Genomic DNA, 10,843 nt, shown 5'->3' on the forward strand with positions numbered 1-10,843 from the left:
GAAGGATGAACCTGCTCGTGCTCACAAGGACGCAGTCCTGAATAGGGGTGGAAGGAAAGTGGCCGTGGCTCTCCATTGTCCACGGAGGGATGAAGGTGGCAGCCCCAGAGGTAACCAACTCCAACCCTGAAGGAGTGCCCTCCTGGTGGGTGTAGGGGATAGAGGCCGCACCCTGGCCTCCCTCTGACCAACTCCTATGCCAATAAAACCCTTCCCAGTATGACGTGATACTCATAGTGAGCATCTAGCTACAAGGGTTATGCTACGTCATTTAATCCTCCCTTAAACTAGTCCTCCCTCATTTTCCAGTAAAAAAAAAGAAGGCTCAGAGAGAGAATGGAGCTCACAGAACCCCCAGGAACAAGAATCAGTCGGGTTGGGTTTGAACTCAGGGCTGTCTCATCCCGAACCCCACATGCCTTCCAAGTTTCCACACTATTTCCCCAGTAAAGTGTTATGGGTTGTCGAAGTGCCACGAGCACCCAGCAACAGAAAAAAATGGCCTGGGGTCGGGGCGGGGGGGGGGGGGGGGGTTCTAGGGTAGTGTCTCAGACCTCAGCGCACATAATGGCCTGGAGGGCTTGTTAAAGGGCAGGTTGCTGGGCGCCAGCCTGAGAATCACTGAGTCAGGAGGTCTGGGGTTCAACCCAAGAACACTTGCGCTCCTAACAGGTTCCAGGTGGTGCTGGTACCGCTGGTCGGGGACGTCATTTTGAGGACAACGGCTCCAGAGCAGTCAGGAAAGGCAGCAGGTGTCCTCTGGACTCCGAGCCACACAGAGATAGAGATTCACCGGGCCGATCATCCACCTCCAGTACGGGAGTCCCTGAGCAGGGTCCTGGGCAGCAAGATTGACAGCTGGTGCTGCTTCACCACAACCCATCTGGTTGGGAAGATGCTCATTCTGAAAAAATCCAGCTTCCTGTACTCGCTACTCTGGAGTCTTCTGGTTCTCCCAAATGGATGAGCTGTGTTCTCTCCTATCAAAGTGCTGCCTCTTTGGCAGTCAACCATCATGACCCCCAGGGTTTTCTTGCTAAGTGGAAGAGTTCCCTTCACCAGATCTTTTGTGGCTGGGTTTCTCAAACCCCTCCTGTGGCTCGCTGCCCTCCATGGAGCACACTACAGTCGGTCAGGGTCCCCTCTAAAATCCATGTCCAGAGATGAGGACACAATGACCCCAATCTGGTCCCTGCACTTCTCTTAGTACCGTTGAAGACGGTGCTGTTTGGAGCAAGCCCGTCTACTCTGCTGGTTCCTATAAAGCCTGTGCACAATTAAACCCCTCAGATTTTTTCCTCCGGATCCTCAGCCAAATCAAGTCTGCTCGCACCCTCCACCCCCCTCATGAACTTGAGTAATTAATTTGTGCAATCTAAATGTGACTTTCCATCTGCCCCTGTTAAATTTCATCTTGTTGGTTTAAACCCAGCATTCCAGTCTGTTGAGATCATTTTGAATATTTATTCTGTCTTTTATAGGAGCTGCCCATCACAGTCTTGTCATCAACAAATTTGATAAGCTTGCTTACTCTAGTTTCATCCAACTCATAGATAAAACTCTGAGGCTTCATTTTTCAGAATCTCACCTGCCATAAACCATCTTCCCTTTTGGAATCCTTAATCGTAAGCTGAGGCTTCCTAAAATCAGACTTCTTCCATCCTAGGGAAGGTCTGTGGCCATGTCATTTCTTTCCTCGGCTGTTATTAACACCACGCTGCTGCGGTGTCTTTCATCCGAGCACCGTCACATCATCACCTAGCTCTTGGTCATGGTCAGAATCAAATCAGAAGGATAGTTTTGGTTGCTATTCCTCTCTCTTTTGGGCAATGGCAATGTTCAAGAGGCAAGTACACAAAAAATGTATCCAGGCCTCCACTTTAAACTGTATTTGACGTCCAACAGAAGTCAGACTGCCTATCCCCCCATCATTACTATAGCATGCCTCCCTGACAGCTTTATAAGCCATACTGGGCAAGTAGCATCCAAATTGCTCTGACTGGGTGGAGAAGCTGCAATAGGGATATGTCAAACTGGGACCCGCTAGGCTGCAAGGCATGCTGGGATCCTGGCAGCTGGTCAGTGAGGAAGCAAGAAATGTTTTCTGGCACGGGGTCCCTGGAGGAAGGGGTGAGCCCAGAATCAAGGAAGTGAAAAGGCTAAAGCCACTCGTATGAGAGAACTGCTCTTCTGTTGGAGAAAGGCACAGTCTATGTCCATGGGATGCTGACAGGGCTTTTGTGAACAACACGGTGATACCGCAAGCCACAGATAGGACAAAATATACATACGTATACAGACACCCAAAGTATGCAAAGTATTCGTAGTTAAGAGGATAGGCTCTGAAGTCAGACAGCGTGGCTTTAAACCCCAGCTCAAAAAAAAAAAAAAAAAAACCAGCTCTACTACGTTTTAACTGGGTGACCTTGGGCAAATGGTTTGTCCCTCAAGGTTTCAGGCTCTTTGTGTAGAATAAATGCACATAAGGCCCGTTGAGTATTAAAAGAGAGAATGGGTATCCAAAGTTTAAAAGACTGTCTGGGGCATAGTAACAGCTCAATAAATAATAGCTGCCACAATGGAACAATAGCTTGAAGGCACTGAATGCTTGCCCATACTTCCTGGGCTGGAGATGTGAAGAGGAAAAAGCCAACCAGGTGAAAGAAGAAACTGAAGATGCTGGGAGTTAGGGGCAGGAGAGACTTGGAGCTCCCCCGGAGGGGGTAAGCAGTAATTTGTGGGACACCTGGAGGGGGAGCTGCGGCACCCAGTCAGGGTGAAGCTTTTGACTTTTGGGTCAAGTGGGGTGAAGCAGCCAGCTTGAAGCCTCATAGGAGTCCAGTGAAAACAGTTTGCTTTTTCAGCTCTGAATAAGAAAAATGTTTATTGTGATAGGAAGTCAGTCAAAAATCGTCTAGATGGTCCATGTTAAAAAGAAGCATAAATACTCCCCTTCTGGAAATCTATTCTGAGGAAATAATCATCAATAGGCACAAAGATTTATATACAAGGATGTTCACTGCAGCATTATTTATAATAGTAAAAAATGGTTTACAACCTAGATGTCCAACCCACAGAGGATTCATTACATAAATTATGGCACATCCACATGATGGAATACTGGCGGCCTTCAGAAAGCCCATTTGAGAATACCTCAGACAGATATGGGAAAATTATCATAATGTGTTATTAAATGAAAGGGGCTGGTTACAAAGCACCTCAGCACAATCACAATTTTGTTACATATATATCTAGAAGGAAATAAGCAACAGTGTTGAATGAATATGCATTACTTTTATAAATGGGTTTTAAGAAGAAATGACCAGGATGATGTTACACTAGAAGGGTGCTCCCACAATCAGCTTATAATAGAAAGTCATTAAATTCAGAACACAGGAACAGAAACAGTAGCTATGATCTGAATGCCAGGAGCTGTAGCTGGTAGCTACTAGAAAGGACCTGGCTGTTTTGAAGGGCTGAGGGCAACGAGATTCTGCATGCCATTGGCGTAAGGCCAGCGGGAGCCTAGGCAAGAAGATTTAGGTCAGTGGCTCTCAACCATGGCTGCATATTAGAAAGCTCAAAAAAATATCAATTGCTCAGGCTCCACCCTCAAGGACCCCGACTTAATTAAGGTCTAGGTTGGAGCTGGTCATCTCTATTTCTTTCTTTCTTTCTTTTTTTTTTTTTTTCAATGCTCTCTAGGTGATTCTAACAGAAATCAGTGAATTAGCATCGAACTGGGCCAGGCTTCTATTACCCGAATACCAGAGCCCACTGGAGCCTAGCTTTCCAGACTGGGCCCCGTATGTCAAGAGAGGCTTGCTCTGCAAGCTAGAGAGATACTTAAAGGGAGCAGGTGGCCCTAAGGTACCTGGTCTATGCAGGGAAATGCCCCTCGGCCTTGATCGGCGTTCACAGAAGTGCTTCTTGGGAGCTGGGCTGTTTGGGAGTTTGTGCCATAAGGATACTGCTCTCCCCTGAGACTCCTGATAGGGCCCGGGTGACCAGCTGACTCCATAAACTGCAAGTACGGGTGGCTCTACAAATGGGAGGTGGGAAGAAAACCAGGATCCCAGGAAACCTATAGGGACCTGACGCCACAGAAGCTGGAGTTAGTCTAGTGGTATTTTCCTCTTCTGTCCTGCTTTTGGGCAGAAACACACCCTGGTTAAGGTGGATAAGGCCTCTCACAGGGCTCCTGGCTTCCCCCAGGCGCCTTGAGGGAAGAGGAGCAGAGAGAACCAGCTGCTAGAAACAAAAGTTTGTATTAAATGATAAGATCTCCCCCAGCTTCTCACGACAGGTATAGAGTTACCCCAGGCACCAAAAGAAGGGAAAGAACAGGCTTGGGTCGGCTGCTTTACACACTGGATCCATCCATCCCTGAATAATTAAGAGCCAACTGCAGCAGCTCCTTTGTACTCCTTGAAGGGGAGCTCCTGGGGGCCCTTCAGGACAACGACTAGGGGACTAGGGCAGTATGGAGGGAGCTTTGGCTCAGGTGGAGCAGTAGGGTTGGCAGTAGGGATAGATCCAAATTGCTACCCCACCAGCCATTTCCCAGAAACTGTCTCTCTAGGCAGATGAACGGAGCTGCACATAGTCCAAAATGCCAGACGATCAAACCATAACGCAGCTTTGCAATGCCTTGCACCTATGTTTACACATGGACGTGTATGAGTATATTTACACACACACACGTATACCTAATATGGAGCAGATTTACCTTCCAAATGACGTTGGCCTCAGGCAGAGGCTAATAGGAGAATGCACTCTGTGAACATACTGGCAGTCGGGGGCAAGGAGGAACCGGAAGCTGGTCTTAGACTAAACATTCTCCACAAGTGATCCACAAAAAAGAGATCTTCCTGGAAAATCGAGAAGTGACTACAGTCTCCACTCAAGGCTGCTGACCTCGAGGGCCACAAAGTCTCAGGGTTCATCTCACCACCTCGTTTTCACAGATGGGGACTCTAGGTCTGGCAGGAGTGCTCAAGGGGGGGCAGACTCCCTCAGTTCTAACCCAGACTCCTCCTTTGGGAACTTAAACCTATCTTCTCCAATTTGATCCTCAGGGGACTGACAAGAGCAGATGGTCACCAGCCATCCTCCAGAACCCACCCTTCCTATCAGAGAAGAGGCCAGCCAGAGACATTCTTGGTTCAAATGCAAAGATATTCTGATAATATCGACAAGGCTTCAAATTCAAACGAGTTCCAGGTGCAAGTCTGATTAAGTCATCCTTATTAAACGCAGATCAATGAGGGCAGTGTCATGGCACAACTCAGCACGCACAGCGTTGCCTTTAGAGCTTTCATTTGCTCAGGGACAGCCCAGCAGAATCCTTATCCTCTTGTGTCCAGTCAGAGTAGAGGCGGATCAACAGCCCAACTGTTGGGAAGTGGGCTCAAGGTCAAACCCTCCCAAGCCTGTTCTCCGTCCCTGGGGTTCCCCCCCTCCTGCTTTCCCCACTGTGCCCAGCAGCAAATGAGACAGGAAACCACCTTCTTCTTTCTTCCATTTTGAAGCTACCATGTGTAGTAATTTCTCATCGGTAAGACCCTGACTAATGTCAGGATTAAAGAGTGCATTCTGCAAGGTTCGGTTTTCATCTCTCATGCTCACTAAAGCAAAACACTACAGCAGACGGGAGGAACAGTGACATCGCAGAGCCATGGAACATTCAGCACCCGGCTTCCTTTTAAGAACTCTGCTCCCAGCTGGAATTTTTCCCTGCTACTTTCTAGCATTCAAGCCAGTTATAGGGGGAAAAAAAATTTTTTTTTTTTTCAGAAAAAAAGTCTTGGGAGGAGAATCCTCCATCTGAGACAGAGAATGGCATACGCAAAGATCCCCTTCCAGATTGCCCATCGTTGGGCCATCTCTATAGCTAAGGCCCACGTTATCAAATCGAACGTCAGCGAGAGGGAGGTTCACAACAGTAAAGCACTGTGAAATCCAGGTGTTGCCCACACAAGCTGTAAAAGCCAGGGCTCCATTCGGCAATTCAATGACTCCATCAGTCAAGCCACTTGCTTTGGCTTCTTTTCATATATTTAAGACCAAGTTAGTTAAGCTTTGTCATGGATTTAAGACCAACTTACTGGTGCCTAAACTCCAATGCAAAGATCTGAATGTGAAGGAAAGTCATTCATTGCAGGTAACGATTTCCAACACACACACATACACACACACACACACACACACACAAAGTCACCAATCAATGAAGACAGGTTAATGATGTAGGTGACTGGATGAGGCAAAGGGTCATTCAGACTCTGAAGAATAAATAACCAACACTCCCAACAGTTCTCATCCCCAGATCCTCGGGTGCCTGGCTTTGCTCCTGTGCACACCACAGGAACAAGGTAGGTGTTCAGCCCCACTTGATGAGTGAGAAATCTGAGGAACTGAGGGAAGACCTGAGGTGATGCGATCCTAGCCCTCTCAGCCCTTCCCACAACCCTGGACTCCAAGTCCTTTGGACAACTCTACATTAGCGGTCAGATCACCAAGACAAACCACAGGGGTAAAAAATAAAACCTAAAAACCACCTCACAGTAAATTCCATCATAGAAGTCGAGGCGATGCGAGTAATTGTGTCCTCCTAGTCATACCAATTCACCTCCATTCAGGCCAGAGATAGATCTTGTTCACCATCATATCCATAACTTCTAGCACAACGCCTGGTATTAGGTAGATGCTCAGTGAATGGCGAACATGTGAATTTGCCCCCACTGTTGGTCTCCTCTACCTTGCACCTAGGAAATAACAAAGCCAACACTTGAGGATCTTAGGGAACATCTGGCTGCTGGAGGCATGGGGCTCAGGCCGGCATCACTTAAGGCTTCCATAGTAGAATGCATTTCTACTCAGAGAACTGTCCTTTGCCCTCTGTGTCCATTCTACACCTCAGTCCTCAATGAAAGTAGTGAACAGGTTGATTATATGGTTGAGATCTGAGTTGCTACCTCATTGAATTTCCCTGTGGGATACAGGAGGGTTACCAAGATTAAGAACAAGAGTGTCATGATTAATGTTCAAAATAATTGGACACAACAGCATCTTCCTCCCAAGTGTGCACACTCCACCTACTGATCTTCAGCCCTGCCAGGCTAATCCTCTATAAATGTCTGCCATCCCTCCTCCCTTGCCGGGGCTCTTCTTCCCCTTTTTAGACCCACACCCAGGGCTCAGGACTTTCTGGATATTCCTTGGGATCCCTGAACATCAAATGTGAGCTGCTAGACTTTTCTTATCTACCTCTGAATAAGGTTCTACTACATTAGGAGAAGCAAAAAGTCACGGTTGGATTTTCTTCCTTTTGTGTAAAGAACAAAGGTGGCTTACACTCACTGGGTTTCTGGGGATCTGGGGAGGGAGAAGAGACCTGAGCCCCAGTCCTGGCTGTGCATCTGGAGTCTTGCATCAGTGGATGTGAAGTGCTCAGATTTATGTAAGACGGATGACTCCCTGACCTCAAGAAACCCATCATCTAGAGAAGTTGTCATAGAAGAATCCTCATGGGCCCTGAGGATGAGGGTGGGCTGGGAGGCCAGCAGATTAGAGGTAGGATCAGGCTGTGTGGTGTCCACCAACCCCCAAAGTACTGGAAGACATGATAACACATACACACAAAGACATAATGCTTCATCTTAATTTGTTGATCTAGAATTACAGGGCATGAGACTGCTCAAGGGCAGCACATTTTTGTTTAGACCATTTTATTTGGACCATTTTGCTATGACTATCCAGTTGTCCAGCCATTGGTTGGACAGCCATGGTCACCTGCCTGCCCTCTGTAGGCATCAGAGTTTGTGACATGGACAATCCCCAAGCCCTCTTCCAGGTTTGAGCCTCAATAAGAAGTAAAGAACAGAGGGGCTTTCAAATAAGCCAGGAAGGGTAGACCAAGGATAGGAAGCTTCTATGAAAAAAAAAAAAAAAAAGGGGAAAAGAAAGAAAAGAAAAGCTTCTATGATTCCATCAGCCCCAAAGTGTAGGTCAGTCCACAGAGCCAGGCTGGACCTCTCTCAGCTTCTCTGCCTTCCTGGTTTGGCTCTAGAAGTGGAAAGGGAACCCCTTTCTGGCCTTCCCTTCTATTCCAGCAGCTGGTGGGGAGGGGGGCAGAGTCAACAAGCCCAGCTCTCTGTCCCAGAGTATAGAGGCTTTCTTCAAATAGTCCTCTCCTAAGCCCTGGGTGGCCATTTGGCACCAAGTCCTCGATGTGTGGTACTGCCCATGAACCTCTCCATTCACTATCTCCCTCCCCAGACAGACACACAAATGTCTTCTTTGGATCAAACTGATGAATTTATTTATTTGTTTGTTTGCTTATTTATTTATCTTTAAAGATTTTATTGATTTATTCATGAGAGACACAGAGAGAGAGAGAGGCAGAGACACAGGCAGAGGGAGAAGCAGGCTCCATGCAGGGAGCCTTGCATGGGATTCATCCAGGGTCTCCAGGATCACGCCCTGAGCCGAAGGCAGGTGCCCAACCCCGGAGCCACCCAGGGATCCCCGAAACTGATGAATTTAGCCAGTTCTCTGGGCATGAGCTCAGCCCCGCACCTCTTTGTATCTATGGGCACCTGGCCTGGCGCCTGGCACACAGTAGGTACTTAAAAAGTGTTTGATGTCCCGGTGATGACATCGCCAACTGCTGTTAGCTCTGGAGGAGAAAGGTTCTGGCACTTACTCCCTAGAACCGGAAAGGAGATGTAAGATTGGCCACCGCCTCCCACACTGGTGCTGGTAGTTGTGGATACCGCGAGGTGCTCCCCCACCCCCACCCCCCCTAACCTGGCAGCCAGAGGCAGCCCTTCCCGCTGAGCGCGTCTCCCCCAGGCAATTGTGTCTTCTGGGTGACCAAGTGGCAAACTCCCTATCTCTTTCATATTTCCTCCCCCTTCCTCCTCTTGGGGGGTCTACCTTTCCGACAGGATAGGGGCGGCTTTTCCAAGCTGCTCCTTAATCCGTCCACCCCGTTCTCTTTGTTGGGAGGTCCAGGTCTCAGGCTCCAGATCCTCCCCAACCACCACCACCACCCCGGGCCCGTCCCCAGGGTGGCCCATCCAGGCTCAGAAAAGGTGAGAGGTCACTTTTAAAGGTCAACAAGAAATGGGGAGAGCGGGAGGTGAGGGAGGGGGAAAGAATGGGCAAGAATAGGCTAAAAGATGCCAAGTGGGGGTGGGGGGGGCGGAGAGGCGGGCCCGGAGGGCGCGGGAGAGAGGCGGAGGAGGCCCCAGTGGGAGGCTGCGGAGGGTGGGGAGCGGGGCGCCCGGGAAAGGTGGAAGCAGCTGGAACTGCTGGGGCCTGAAGGAGGCGGCGAGGGCTGGAGGCGGAGCAGGTGGGACCGCGCGGGCTCCCCGGCTCGGGCCCCGGTTGCGCGGGCTCAGGCGCAGCGCCGGGGAGGAGCGCACCCCAGGGTGGGCCGCCCCCGCCCCCGCCCCCACCGCGCCCCCTCCGCGGGGCGCCCGGCGAGGGTCGCAGGGCCCGCGGCTCCCGTGCGCCTGCAGCCTCCCGACCCCGGGCACGGGGGATGGGGACGAGGCCAGAACGGCGCTTCAGGTGGCTCCTCCTCGCTGCTCAAAGTTTGCGGCCGCCGGGGGCGCGGGCTCCGTCCCCCTCCGCTGGCCGCCTCGCCCCCGCGCCCCGCGCCCTGCCCCCCGGCTCCCGCCCCGCGCGGGGCCCGCATCCCCTCCGCTGCCTCCATCCCTGCCCGGGCCCGAGCGCCGCGCCCCCCGCGCCCTCCCTCCGCGCCGGAGCTCCCGCACGACGTGAGCGGAAAGTGAATGCGCAGCCCCAACCACAAAGACAAATTACCATGAGAAAAATAAATCAGGGAATCGCCCTCCGCGCCCCCCATCCCCCGTCTCCCGCCGCCGCACCCCTCCGCTCCGGCCCGGGCGGGAGCGCGGGACCCTCCTCTCCCCTGCTCTCCCCTCCCCTCCTCCCCTGCTCCCTCCCCTCCTCCCGGGGGGGGGGGGAGCGCGGCGTCTGGGGCTCCCCGGCGGGGCAGAGTTTGGGCTCCGCGGGGTCTGGGTGGGATCCGGGGAGGGGCCCCCCACGCGCTCCCACGCGCCGCGCCGCCCGGGCTCTCGGCGGCCCTCCCGGAGCTCATCTCCGCGCGGGTCCCCATCGGCGCTGCAGCCCCGACGCCCCGGCCCAGGCGAGGGCCCCGCGGAGGGCGAGGACCGGGAGGAGGCGCAGGGCCCCCCCCCCCCGCTCCCGCCCGCAGCCTCCTCCACCTGCTTCCAACTTGCGGGCGCCCCGGGGCCCCTGCCCCGCTGCCCACCGACTTGCTGCAAGTTTGCAACTCGCAGCCCCAGCCCGCGCAGGGGAAACGCCCGCGGCTCCCGGGACTCACCTCCGGGGCTGCGGGCGCAGGTGCCCGGCTCTCCGTGGCTCCCGGTCCCGGCGGCGCCAAGCCGCGGAGGCGAGCCGGGAGCGGGGCGGCCGCGCAGGGCGGCCCCGGGCTGCGGGCTCCGGGTGCAGTGGGGCCCCGGCCCGCGCCCGCCGCGCTCGGGCTCCTCCCGCCTCCGCGCGGCTCCGCGGAGCTGGGCTCGGGCGGCGGTCCCCGCGCTCCAACTAGCTCCCGACCCCGAGCGCGGGTGAGAGCGGGGAGGAGCAGCCCGAGCGCGCCCGCGGAGCGAGGGAGGGGCGGTGGGGGAGGAGTTGGGAGCCGGCAGCGAGGAGGAGGAGGGAGCGGGAGCGAAAGGAGGAGGGGGCTGGAGAGGACCTGCGGCGGCCGCGCCTCCCCCGCCAGCCCCGGGCCCCGAGGCGCACGGCGGGGCGCGAGGGGGCGCCGAGCATCTGCGCGCCCCGGGCCCCGCCT

At 53.1% G+C, this 10,843-nt stretch overlaps 1 protein-coding gene across 2 annotated transcripts in view; it reads right to left on the minus strand.

Annotated features, from left to right (window-relative positions):
• SEMA5B (semaphorin 5B) overlaps positions 1 to 10,528 on the minus strand; it is a 118,755-nt gene extending 108,227 nt beyond the window's left edge. Inside the window, exon 1 of one of the 2 annotated variants that reach the window (XM_025475135.3) lies at positions 10,376 to 10,528. The gene's annotated coding sequence lies outside the window, so the exon portion shown is untranslated. The remainder of the gene's footprint in view (positions 1 to 10,375) is intronic. The other variant, XM_049105465.1, reaches the window with a different exon arrangement.
• Positions 10,529 to 10,843: the final 315 nt, after the last annotated feature.

Source organism: Canis lupus, chromosome 33 (genome assembly GCF_003254725.2).
Source record: "Canis lupus dingo isolate Sandy chromosome 33, ASM325472v2, whole genome shotgun sequence".
Lineage (NCBI taxonomy): Eukaryota > Metazoa > Chordata > Mammalia > Carnivora > Canidae > Canis > Canis lupus.